Genomic DNA, 13,443 nt, shown 5'->3' with positions numbered 1-13,443 from the left:
AGGCTAGCCCCAGCCCTGCCACACCAGGAAAAGGTTGGCAGTACCCCTGCCAGAAGCAATGTTTCTTCTAACATGTAGCGATCCATAAGTGTGCCGCTTCAGTCCGTGAGTGCGCCGCTTCGGTCCCTTCCTGAATTGGTCTTGCCTCCTCTTCTTGGTGCACGTTGCTTCAGACCATCCCAGAATTACCTTCTTGCTCACTGCTTATTTGTGTGTTCTTTCCTTGCATTTATGGTGATGCTTCCCAAGCAGTCACTATTTTATTTCCTTTGCATTTAATTTCCCCTACAGTAAATTAATGCTAGCACCACTACTGTGCATTTTGCAACCATGAAGATTCCTTTTAGGGTCACAACTCAAGCCAGTCAATTAAATGCTGTTTTGTTTTTGGGTTTTTTTTTTCATTTCTATATAATCTATAAATAGTAAATATAATAGATTGTAAAAGTCCAAATGAAATTAATCATAACAACATTACCCTAGCCAAATGTTTCTATATGATGGAGAGGTTTCAGCATCATCAGTTCCTCTCACCTTTCTGGCTTATAAACCTGTGAACAAACACTGCTTCTTATACCTGTCTTCTTTGAAACTGTTTTTACAAGCAAATTAGTTACATACATCTTGGTGCAGAGATGGGGCAGACTAAGGAAGATCTCTCTCTTGCTGAGGATACAGCTCCCCTGAGTGGTAGGTAGCCTATGCCCACTCCCATCCCCAGCCCCCTCTCCTGCCTTGCCTTGGGGAGCAAGGAGGCACATAGTGTTGGGGGTGGGGAGCAGAGCAGTTCCCCAGAAATGGAGGAGCAGTTCCCTGGTGCCAGCCCCCAGTCCCAGCCCCCACCTTACCTCGAGGAGAGAGGAGGCACTCTGCCCCAGCCCTAGCCCCCAGCCCCACCCCCACATTGGGGAGGAGCTGCTGCCTGTCCTACATGAGGACCTTACCTCTGGTAAGTGTCCCACACCGGCCTGGATGCCTCTGCCACGCTCCACACCCAGCTCCACTCTGGGCAGGTGCACGACATTAAAAAATTTATGCACAGCAAGATTTTAAATTGTGCATGGCCACACATGCATGCAGTTTAGAGGGAACCTTGGCCAGGAGTACTGCACCTTTGCAAGCTCAGCAGTGAGGGGTAGACAAATGATGGCAGTGCTGGGAGGTGTGGCTATGATACGGCTAAGGTGAATATGGGGGGGGGGCTCTAGCCCCCCCCAAGCCTCCTTCTAGCTCTATGCCTGCAGCTGGCTGATGGGTGAGCTCTGGGCTGGGGCCCAAGCAGGCTGTGCTGCAGCCTGGGTGCAGGCTCCCTGGGGCAGCACAGGGGCTGCAGTGGGTCCAGGGCATTATTGGGTCAGACTTTGTCCTGAGGCCCAGGAGCCTGGCTGTGCATGCGTGTGTGTCTGGTTCTGTGTGTGTCTTTGGTTGTGCATGTGCATCTGTGTGTGTTCTGTGTGTTTCTGTCTTTACGTGTGTATCTAGTTCTGTGTGTGCATTTGTGTCTCGTTCTGAGCATATGTGTGTATCTGTTCTCTGTGTGTGTTTGTGTGTGTGTCTGGTTCTGTGTTTGCACACGTGTGGTCCTGTGTGTGCATGCGAATGTTTGTGTGGTTTTCTGTCTGCATGTGCATGTGTGTGTCTGGTTCTGAGTGTATGTCTGGTTCTCTCTCTCTCTCCTCCTTTTTTACCCCTCTCTCCTCCTCTTTTTTTCTTTTTCTTTTCCTTTCTCATTCCCCCATCTCTATTTTCTCTCTTTCCCCTTTTTGTCTTCTATTTTTTTTCTCTTTTATCACAACATGCATAACAAAAAAAAAAATACACAACAATAAAGGTAGTATATGAAGTTTTATTTATTATCACTAGTTTTATAATTTTTAGAAAACCTGGTATTTACTGTTAACCCCCCCCAACATTTATGATTATTAATCACATTAATATGCAGTGTGTCCTGCCATGTACCCCCCACCCTAGTTTTATTTTTCTGGCATGCTGACACGCTGGTGCCTTACAAGGTAGACATTGCAATTTTTTTCAGCACTCTAGCCAAAAATGTTGCCTACTCACCTTATACCAATGGTTCACACTGTTTTTTAGACTCAGGTAAGGTTACCATACATCCTGGCTTTCCCAGACACATTGCCTTTTTCAGTCCCCTGTCATCCTGTCTAGGTGGGTTTTTAAAATGCAAGCAAATGTCCGGGCTTTTGCTCTGACTCTGTTTTTCCCCAGCACTTGCACCTTGGCTGCTTGGGGCTGGGAGCAGTGAGGGAAGATGATTGGCTGTTGGGGAATCACATGCTCTATGTGCAGGCCTCTGCAACTGCTTGCAGGTAAGAGAGACAGAAAGAGACACAGATACAGAAAGAGTATGTGTGTGTGCTTGCATGTGCTAGCTGTGTAGGCAGCAGGGCTGGGGGGCAGGGGCCTGTGGGTTGGGAGTGAGGGGAACTGGCAAGGCTGGAGGGTAGGAGGCTGCAGGTTGGGAGTGAGGGGAACCAGCAGGGCTGGGAGGCAGAGTACAGTGAGTCAAGAGTGAGAGGCAGCAGCAGGGCTGGGGGGCTGTGGCTTAGGGCTGAGGGGCAGAGGTAGGGAATGAGCATATCAATACCCCCCCAATCATATACCCCTTCCCCCTTTCCTCCTTCTCCCCCTTAGACCCTTCCCTCCTCCCCCCAGGTGTCCTCTTTTTTGATACTGGAAATATGGTAACCCTTAAGACACCCCTCAGAAAATGTCAACATTTAGTTTACACTCATTTTTGGACTATAGAAAAATAAGAGAGAAATTCTTCTGTTGCAAAAACTCAGGAAAATAACAACAGGTCAATGCTTTTAACATTATTGAGTCCTAGTTGAAATCTCTGGGCACATCCAGACAAGCACGCATGTGCAGTATGCAGCACCACAGACCCATCTGCAACTCTGGACAGGCTGAATATTCAGGCATTCTCTGCACTGTTATGTTTTGTTTGTATATACAAGTACTATCCTGCTGTGGAGTAAATTAGCTTACTCCAGCCTAATAGGGGTGCACATGTAGATAGAGAGACTTTTACTATGAAGCTAATTAGTCATCTGTGCAGCAAATGTCTCATGCAGACATGGCCCCAGAGACTTTATTACTTATTTAAATTTTCTGCAGAAACCCTAAACAGGCCAACCCTACTGAAGTTTTATTACCAGTATTTAGTAACCCAGAGGGAATGATGATGCCTCTCATTCATACCTTTGAAAGATGAAAGAGATCCAAGTCATAGTTCTGCAGGGTTGGGTGATGAGCACCTCCCACCCTTTAAATGAATACCATGAAAGGAAAATCCGAGATTAGATTTGGGATGTATCCCTCTTGCCCGTTTCCTATAGATCTCCCAGAAGTAGAGGATGAACAGGTCCACAGGTAAAATTAGACACAGAATATATTTATAACTGGATGTTCTGGGGATATTGAGATTTAATGTCCTGATATTTTTATATACAAAGCTTTTAGGATCATTTTAGTTATAGTATTCCTATGCCTTAGAGGACTGTGCAGTTTTCTTTTATGATAACTGAAACACCTAACTTTACAAGCTAAGGGCTTGGCAGATAGTCACAGTAGAATCAGTTTACAACTCTCTAAAAGATATCTAAAATAGCTTGCCCGTAAAATATGTTATATGTACATATTACATTACTGTGTGGTGTTTAGATTTTATTGATCTTCATGTAGAATAACTAGAGACTTGACTACTTATAAGTAATGGAGCATCCCAAAAACATGTTTTAAAAATTACAAAATATTATCACATGTTAATATAAAAATAATGTTAAATAAGTCATGTTTCCCTGTATTTTTCATATCATGAATATCAAAAACAGAAAAAAAGAATTAAAGTTCTTTAATTCGCTTATTGCCATATTAAAGGAAATTCATTGATTTGATTCAAAAGGAATTTTACCTCACTATTAGAAACAGAAGTGCCCCCCATTTCTGGAAAAAAAGGGACCAAGGGTTGGTTTTTCCTCCATAGTGTGTGTTGGGTTCTAACTGGCCTCATTCAAGGGCCAACTAATTCAACAGAAAAATTCCTACTCAAGACAATGATCTTTGGATGACTTTAAATAGAGTTGGCTTTGTGGCAAGCCAGTAGGGGGCGCTCATGCATCGAGCCACCCATCTCCCTGCGCCCGACCACGTTCCAGGCTCTGAATGCCTCCCTAGGGGCGCCTTATGTCAGGCTGACCCCCTCCCTGGAGCACACTCGCTAGCCTGGGGGTAATGTCGCCGCCACCACTCCGAGAATGGACTCACTCGCGGCCCTGCGTCCTCGGGGAAAACACAGGCCTTCAGTCCCACGGGTACTCGACGCAGTACAGGCACTTGGGGCACTTCCCCAAGTCCGGGGGCAAAAAGGTATAGTCTCTCTTAGTCCGCAGACCTAAGGGGTCTCTTAGGCATAATTTAGACCCACCCCTCAATATGTCTCCCACACCAGTCACAAAAGGGGACATTATTGAGTACAGGGGTAGGGTGAAAACAGGGTACAAGATTGAGCAATATCTTAGAAATCCTAAAGAGCAAACAGTCTGGCTGTGGTAGCTTTTTGATCACGCATCTGAGTTACTGCCAGCTAGATATCTATCAGATCTCGAGTAGCTTACTCACATGCTTCCTCCAGAGGCTGGTGAGATCCTTTCTAGCATCCAGCTGTTCCTTGTTCATGAGTTTTTGGGGGAGAAGCTACTTTTAGATAGTACAGCTTCTGTGAACTCCCCCCTCCATGCCTCCAGCCTCACCTCATGGCCGAAGAGACCGCCTTCCGGGCAGTCCTAACTTATATCGCCCCTGTGACCTCATACACCTGGGCCCATGGAGGCCAGCTCCGGTTGGCTGTCGGCCAACCAATTTGAAATACATCACTATTTGCTGGGCAGATTCCAACCCACCAGGTAGAAAACCCTTACCCAGGTAAGTGATGCAAGTCACGTAGGCAGAGGGAGCAGATTTCCCCCCTCGCTCGGGAATGCAGCCAGCTCAAGTTACCTAAAGAGACAGGCTGAGGGTGTGGTCACAGGGCAGAGATTTTAAACACATGGTTACAGGGCAGAGATTTTTGGGGAGAAACCAAGGTGGCTTTCTGCCACAGGCTTCTTTACAGGAAATACTTGAATGACACTATAGAATGTTGTACTTGATTATCATTTGTAGGAGGTATGTAGCAGTAAGAACATGGCAATATAGAGGATTTTGTGGGAATGAGAATAGTGCATAGGGACATTCTCTGCAGAAGCAGACATTTCTGATGGGAAGTAGTGAGGCATGTCAGTTATCAATGGAAAGAAGAGGAGTAACATGTGGGAACATATTTAAGAATGAGTTGTTTGCAAAGTAACCAAGCGAGTACCACATACAGTGGTCTTGACTGTATGTGGTAAAAGTAAAGCAAAAGATCTGGGCAAGCCCATAGAAATTTTGAGGCCTTGTTAGAGTATCTCATTTGTGGAATCACAAGGTAAAGGAATTTTGAAGAGCCTAACTAAATCAAGTAATTCACATGCCAATTTGTTTAAGTAGGTTGAGTCAAGGAGAGTGTTGAAGCTTTAATGTTGGATTCTCTGACTTTTGCTGGACTATTTTACTACCTTGAAGTAACTTTAAAACATGTTTGTGTTGCATTTAGAGATTTTTTTATCTTACCTGTTACTTTAGATTTTAAGTTGGTTTTATTTTGTTCCAGTTTTAACAGTAAAGTATACAATTTATTGCTGAAAAGGCTCAAAGCTAAACATAAAGAAAGCTAAATGTCTTCTCCCTGAAATAGCCTGTTTTTCAAATAGATCCCATTTCAAGGTAAATAAAGACCCATTTAGTAAATCTGGCATTTGGTGAGCTTTACAATTTACTTCTCTGCAGGTTATTGTTTTCAGGCTTTACTAGAATGATAGCTTGTATGGACTATTTTCTCCATAATATACTGTTTCATATTGAACAAAGACAAAGCTGCTTCATCCTGGAGATGACCAGCTACTGTAAAGGATATTAATACATAACAGCATGAGCACTAGTGACATTTTTCATAGTCCTGCTGCTGAACAGACCAATGAAAAAATTCTGACTGGGCTTGTTCTTAAATTCATTGGACCACTGCTTTGTTCTGTAACTTTATGATTATTAGTTCTTATGAACAGAGATTGTGAATACCTCTGTTAATAACTACTAGGATGGCTTATCTTGATTGAGGCCACTGGGTGCTAGTACAATATAAACATTAAATCATCACATACTCTTATGCACTATGAATTTTATTAGTGGGAGCATACATAGTGCAAAATTAGCTCATTGGTTGCAAATAATTCAAAATGCCCAAATAACTTGTGCAGGCATAGCATATATGTAACCACTTTGAATTCAAATAAAAAAAATGGTCTGTATAAAGCAGTTGCTAATTTGTAGGCCTGTGCGAATAGGCAGCTATTCGATTTGGCTTTGTATCTGGCCGCTTTGGATGTCAGCAATCTCCAGATCAGTTTCCTGCTTTCATTCAGCCGAAGAGGCTCTGAAGCTTCGGAGCCGCTTCAGAGATCTGGCCATAGGGTATAATGGGGAATCAATGAGATATCTATAACATTGTTGTTTTTTGGCTGATTTGGATGAAACTTGCAGGGATGGTATCCTCTGCTGAGACCACAAAGCCTGCCAGCTGTGCAGGGGGTAGGTGCAGGGGGAGTCTGGCTTCTGGGGCCCTGCTCCTCTGGCTGCTAACAGGAAAAACTCATGATGTAGGTGGGTGTTTGGGCAACTGCATCTATCTTGGGGCACAGGGGGGTGAAATCTACTGCAGGCCTGGGTGCTGGGCCCTGCCAGGCCATGAAGCCTGCCAGCTGTGTTTGTGTCTGTTAGGGTGCGGGAGTGGGTGAAAAGCATTACTGCAGGTCTGGGTGTTGGGCCCTGCCACCACCCCTGCAGTTTTCAGCCTGCTGCAACTTAACACGCACATGGTCATCTATGTCACGAGTTTTGCCTGTCAGCAGCTTGAGGCACGGTTCCCCACAAACCCCTACACCTACCTCCTTGACAGCTGTCAGGATTTGTGGCCTCATCAGGGGCCACCACCCCTGCAGTTTTCACCCCCCTGTGGTGTAACACATACACATGACATGAGTTTTGCTTTCAAGAATTTGGGGTGCAGTTCCCCCCAAACCCCTGCACCTATCTCCTTGAAACTTGACAGGCTTCATGCTCTCAGCAGAGGCTACCATCCCTGCAAGTTTCATCCAAAAAACAGCAAAGTTATAGATATTTCATTGATTTTCCATTATACCCTATGGCCAGATCTCAAGATACATGAAATCAATCTCTTCTTCCTTGTCCAGGTGATTGGTCACTTGGTCACAAAAGGAAATAAGATTGGTCAAGCAAGACCTAACCACAACAAACTCATGCTGGCTATCCCTCAGGATGTTGCCATCAGCCAGTCTGTTAAGAACGGTCTCTTTGATAATCTTTTCTAAGACCTTCCCCAGGATAGAGGTCACCCTGATGGGCCTGTAGTTTGCCAGATCCACTTTCCTCCCTTTTTTGAAGATAGACACCACATTGGCCTTCTACCAGTCTTTGGGCACTTCATCAGAGTGCCAGGAGTTCTCAAAGATCCATGCCAGGGGCTGAGCTATGATGCTAACCAGCTCCTTGAGTACCCTGAGGTGTAAACTGTCAGGGCCGGCCCACTTGAAGGTATCCAGCCTCTCAAGGTGTTCCTTCACAAGGTCAGCATCGATAGAGGGTAAGGAATCTCCCTCACCCCAGCCTTCCTGTCCCATAATGGACAGAGGCGTCCTTTGGGACTGGTGAAAAACTGGCGCAAAGTACCCATTTAGCAAGTTGGATTTTTCCTGGGCATCGGTTGTCAGTTGTCCCATATGGATTAGCAGGGGTCCAATGTTACTCTTGTTTTCCCTCCGGCTCCCCACATATCTAAAAAAGGACTTTTTATTGTCCTTGAGACTTGTAGCTACCTGGAGTTCAGTCACAGCCTTGGCTTTCCTGGTTCACTCCCTGCAGATCTGGACCAGTGCAGAATATTCCTCCTTGGAGGTGGATCCAGTCCTCCATCCTTTGTAGGTCTTTCTTTTTAGACGCAGGAGGTCCACTAGTTCCCTGCAAAGCCAAGGAATTAGCACTGAGTACATACTAAACTGGGCACTAATTCATGCTAATTTTGTTACAGTGAAATAATATCAACATAAACATCAAGAGTTCATCATGAATAAGTATAATTTGCCATTGATGATCCATATTTCTGCTTTTATATAAACCTTGTAACACATTATTGAAAGTGAATTTGCAATGTTCACATTACTTCCAAGTAAAAGCTATCATATCCTGTACTGTTCATATGAGACTCTAATACTGTATCATATGTTCAACATGAATAAATACTTCTGGAAAACCTAGTAGAAATTGAGGGGGAAATTCCACATATTGTGGAATTTTTGCTCTGGCTGTTGTGTGTTTGTCTAGAAACAATGCTAGCTTGAGTTAATTTCATAGGCAGGATAATTTTGTGATGTAGTAAATAACACTTTGTAGTGCTTCATGAAAATAAAGGCTTTTTAAAAAGAAAAATAATCTTGTAGTTATGACACTAGATTGTTCCTCCAAAAGGAGAAATTCAAGTCTCAGTTCTGCACAAATCTTCTAGTCTAGAGAATGGGGGAGAAAACTACTTCCTTTCTTGCCTAGATTGTGGCTTCTTTGGGACAGAGACAATGTCTTAATTTGCACGTGTGCAAGGCTCACTATGATGCGGCCTCAGGATAAGGCCCAAAGTTATTACAAAAGTTGTGTTAACCGGCACTTTATTAGCCAGAAAACTCGACTAACCGGCATCTGAGGGACACGGCAAAAGTGAAACCGGAAGTACCACTTCCAGGGGACTTCTGGTCTCATTGCTACAAGCCAAACTTTTCTTTGTCACTTCTTCGGCCCACAGCCTGGGGCAAAGCAGCCTGTGTGGGGCCCCCCTCCCTGTCCCTTGGCACACTGACACTGGGGAGTGCACAAAATGGTTCACATTTGATTAACCAGCATATCTGATTAACCAGCATCCCCCATTCCCAGGGGATGCCAGATAACAGAGCTTTTACTGTATGTAAAATACATTCACATTTACAGTTGTGTATGTGCAGGGCCCCAAATCATAAAAGGCTGACTTTTTTTTTTTAATCTCCATGATGAATGGATATGCCACAATGGCAATGTTAACCCATTTGAACACCTCATGACTGATAGCTTTTTTTTTCTTTTTCCTCATTTAGAACAACTTCTATGACTGACAAGCCCTATGAAAAAGATGCTTGTGTGGCAGTTAGCCTATTCAAATGGTATTCATCCAATTGAGTTTTTGTTGATTTTCCTAACTAGTCTTTCCTACTTTTAGTAGAAACAGAAAGTTTGATTTTTTTTCTTCTTGTAATTACTATGAACTCTAGGTAATCAGATCTTGAGGTGAAGGAGATAAATACCTGCAAGCATTTCACAATAGTTTGAACAATTAAATGCATATTTTGGTATGCAAAATATTTGTAATTTACACACAGTGTGGTTTACTCCTGTAATATAATGAGCATTGAGCAGTTTACATTCTGTCAATTTTTGCAGGAAAAATAGAATCTATAAAGGAACTTATCTCTTTTCACCAGCAAAATAGACTTTATTTTTAAGCACACATATATATTGTACCAGTGATGTAAGATATTTAAACAATTCTTTGCATATGGAAAACATTTCTATTTGACTTTAAAAGAAAGAGCAGGTGCAAAATATAGGACTACAGCAGCTAGACACTAAACTAAAGATTTTATGAACAGCCTAAAAGAGTTAGAATAGGATCTGGCTCTCACTCATTGCTGTGAGGATTGTATTAGCGGGCGTTTTTACACATGCTCTGAATGGGTGGGGGAGGGGGCGCTTTAATAAGAGCACCCCTGATTGCTGCTCTAATTAAAGTGCCTGAAGCATCTTGTGTATCAGTGTCTTTACACTTCAAAATGGCAGTGGGGGTGCTTTAGCTAAAGCTCATCAAATGAAATGCTATAATTACAGAGCATAAGAGCAGCCTCCAGGCTTGTGTATAGGCACCCAGGGATGTACAAGTTAAATGTTTAATTATTTAAACAATAAGCCCAGTGATAACCAGTTAGTTTACCAGCTATCATTTAGAGTGGGGCAGGGCATGGGGTGAAGTCATCAGAGAAGGGGGGAAGGGAAGCTGTAGGTACCCCAGCAGGAACCAGAAGGTGGCAAGGCAGACAGGAGAGAGGAAGGAGGGAAAGGGTGAGGTGGGACTAGTACTCGTGGTCTATGAGGTTAAAGAGGAAAACAGTGGGCAGCTTAATGACTTGTCAACTAAGCACAGTGGTGAAGCATAGGGGATACACAGGGGTGCATGTGCACCCCCTGAGAGTGCTGGTGCACCCCCTGACTGGCCGCACTCCCTGCTTAGGCGATGGGCAGGTGGGGTAAGCAGGAGCACCGGTGCCCCACCACAAGTTTCAGCCAGGGAGTGGAGTGCTGCTGTGCTCCCAGAAGTGGCCGCAGCCTGGTTGGTGGGGTAGGCTGCAGGGGTCTTGCCCCCTGGTCGGCAGGATCAGCTGCAGAGGGACCTATGTAACTATGAGCTCCAACAGAGCTGGAACACTCTAACCATGTGGCAGAGAACTGGAAGAGGTTTGAATAACAATTCAAACTTCAGATTGTGACTAACTCTTGCCTATGTGACTTCCTTGGTTGCCTGCTGTAGTATCTCTGTCTGTGTACCCAGTCCTGGAACCTCAGTTTGATCTCTGTTCACTTCCTGACATCATCTTCTGGAAACCCCTCTGGTTTGGTGTGTGAACCCCGGTTTGATCTTGGATGCTGGTAATGCTTCCCCCCCCCACACACACACTTTAACCACTAGGTCTAGCACCTCTGTGGGCCCTGAAACAGTGGAAACAAATGGACATCATGTGGCTTTTAAACTGGATACTGGCACAGAAGCTAATGTTAAACTAAAGTTGGGTATTTGACTGGTCAAATATAGGTTAAAAATTGTAAAAAAAAAAAATAAATCAGATAAATCACATTTTTACATATGCAAGGGCCACATCAATGGGCACTTTGAAAAGCAGCCAGTACTGCAATGTTTGCAGTTGTATAAGTGGCAAAATGCACGTCAGCACTGAGAAAATACCAGTGGTGTACTTTTGAACTAAAACACCTTGGATGTGCCTTAGTACAAAAGTATACTGCTGCCATTTTCTGTGTGCTCATGTAGCAAAACCCCCAGTTTTTCTTTTTTTTAAAATTTATTTTAAAATGCACTCACTCCCCTTCTCCAACCATTTCTAACTTTTTCTCTCCCTCTCTATTCCCTATAGCTAAGTATAAATAAGCTAAGATGTAGGATATGCTTTACCATTTTATTTTAGGTAGTCAGTTTTATTTTTTCCTCCCCTCTTTGCAAATAAGTGCCCTGCTATTTTGATATAGATATCCACTGTTTTATAAGTGATAATTATTATGTTTGTATTGATTTTTTTTACTGTGTTTATATTGTGTGATTACTGTTTTAGGCCTATATATGTAAGTTAGCATATGTCATGTCAAGTTTCCATCTTGTAATGTCAAGCCTCCATCTTATCCCCATGCCCGGTTGCATAACCTATGACTTGTACTACCCCTCCTATATAACTTGGTTTCTGAATGAATGGGGATGAATGAGGGTACTTGAGAGACAATGGCAGTAGATCTAAAAATAGCTCCCTCTGAATGACCAAACCATCAACACCAATACCTGGAACAATGACCCAGCCCTTGAAACCACCCTCAGCATTCAAGAAACAAAAGATGAGGCAATTCATCATTGTGCCAAGGCTGCACATGCTCAATAAGAACACCTGGAGCCCTCTAGAACAGGGCTGACATTGCCTGGACAGGCCCTCCCCACTGGAGATCAGAGGTAGTCTGCCCCATAAAAGGGAGTAGTAAAACTAATTCTATGGGACGCCCTCTCCATCTGGACAAGCACCATGTCACACCACCTATCCACCCAGAGGCCCTGCTGGTGACCCCTTCTGGACAACACCTGCTGGACAAGGACCCCTTTCCAGCCTGGATAGGTAGCTATCATTCCCTACACCCTCTTCAGCCAAGGACTTGTTCTCTGTTTCTCTTCCCTACCTGGATTCCAGCCCTTCCACTGAGTCTCTTTCTCCTGCTGCCATTGTGAGTGTGTGTGTGTCTATGTGGGGGGGAACCAATAACTTCATGGGGCTGTGTAGTGTGTTGCTTGTTTAATAAACCTGTTATTTTGAAACCCCGAGTTGGGTTTTTGTCTGTTTACTGACTGTTTCCTCCTTGCCATGACTTATCTGCCCCCCCCCCAATCTCTATGCTGTCAGCCTGTTTCCAGCCCCAAGCTCCCAGGTTTCTGCCTCTCTCTCTGTTTCCTGGCTGTCTCCTCCTTGCCACCACTTATCTGCCCCCACCCCCTGCAATATCTCAGCTGTCTGCCTCAGTTTTCAGACCCAATCTACCTTAAGTAACCACAAGCCTCAGTTCCTCAGCCAGCTTCTCTCTAGTCCACCAGTTCTAATTCCAGTTCTGGCAACTTTTCACTCCCTACTCTTTAACTCTCTCTCTCTCACCATAACCTCCCCCCAAGTATCCCAGGTACCCCAAGCACACACATACATACCGTACCATGCAAGTTAGAAATTTACCTATGTGTAGATGGGTTGTATGTGTGTGAACTGCTGAGAGCATGTGTGTGTGTATGTATATGTGCGTGTGTGTGTGTGTATATACACACACACACATACATACATATATACATATACATGTCATTGTGTGCATGATATACAAATTAGTGATCTGTGTATGTGTACTGAGTGTACGGGTATAGACAATTGATTTTTGTCTAACTTTTGGGGTGTATAGTGTATGTGCTTGAATTGGTGATAGGTATGCATGTGTCTAGGCTAGTTTGGATGTCTATGTGCCTGAGTTGGTAGTGTGAGTGTATATGCACCTACTTGATTTGTGTGTTTGTATATGTGCAATTGTGTTACACCCTCCTGTCTAACAGTGCAATATTGAGATCCTGAGAGTTGGCATGACCCCACAGGGCAACACTTACATGCATTTCACTGCTGAGACAACTGCATGTGATGCAGTGCAGTTCACTTCAGCTCACGTGCAGAGCAGACTCGATTAGTCAAGTCTGCTTTGAAGTGGCAGATGTTCAGCACATTGCAGGTAAAAAAAAGTATGTGTATAAATGCCCAATAGGTTCAAATAATACATAGGAAAGGCACATTTTTCCATGGAGAAATGTGTCAAAAAACAATACAAAATCACATTTCTGTCAAGAAAATGACAAAGCAGGTGAGGGACCTCCAGGAGGAGGTTAGCAGGCTGAGG

The 13,443-nt window shown here is 44.0% G+C and overlaps 1 long non-coding RNA gene across 1 annotated transcript in view; it reads right to left on the bottom strand.

The window, feature by feature from the left end:
- Positions 1-451: 451 nt before the first annotated feature.
- The window catches only part of LOC109305397, a 20,093-nt gene continuing 7,101 nt past the window's right edge, over positions 452-13,443 (bottom strand). Inside the window, exon 4 of the long non-coding RNA XR_002099620.1 lies at positions 452-527. This is a non-coding gene — a long non-coding RNA (uncharacterized LOC109305397). The remainder of the gene's footprint in view (positions 528-13,443) is intronic.

Source organism: Gavialis gangeticus, unplaced genomic scaffold, assembly GCF_001723915.1.
Source record: "Gavialis gangeticus isolate Ggan-Ray unplaced genomic scaffold, GavGan_comp1, whole genome shotgun sequence".
NCBI lineage: Eukaryota > Metazoa > Chordata > Crocodylia > Gavialidae > Gavialis > Gavialis gangeticus.
Note: the sequence above shows the minus strand (reverse complement) of the source record. Positions and strands in the feature narration are given on the sequence as shown.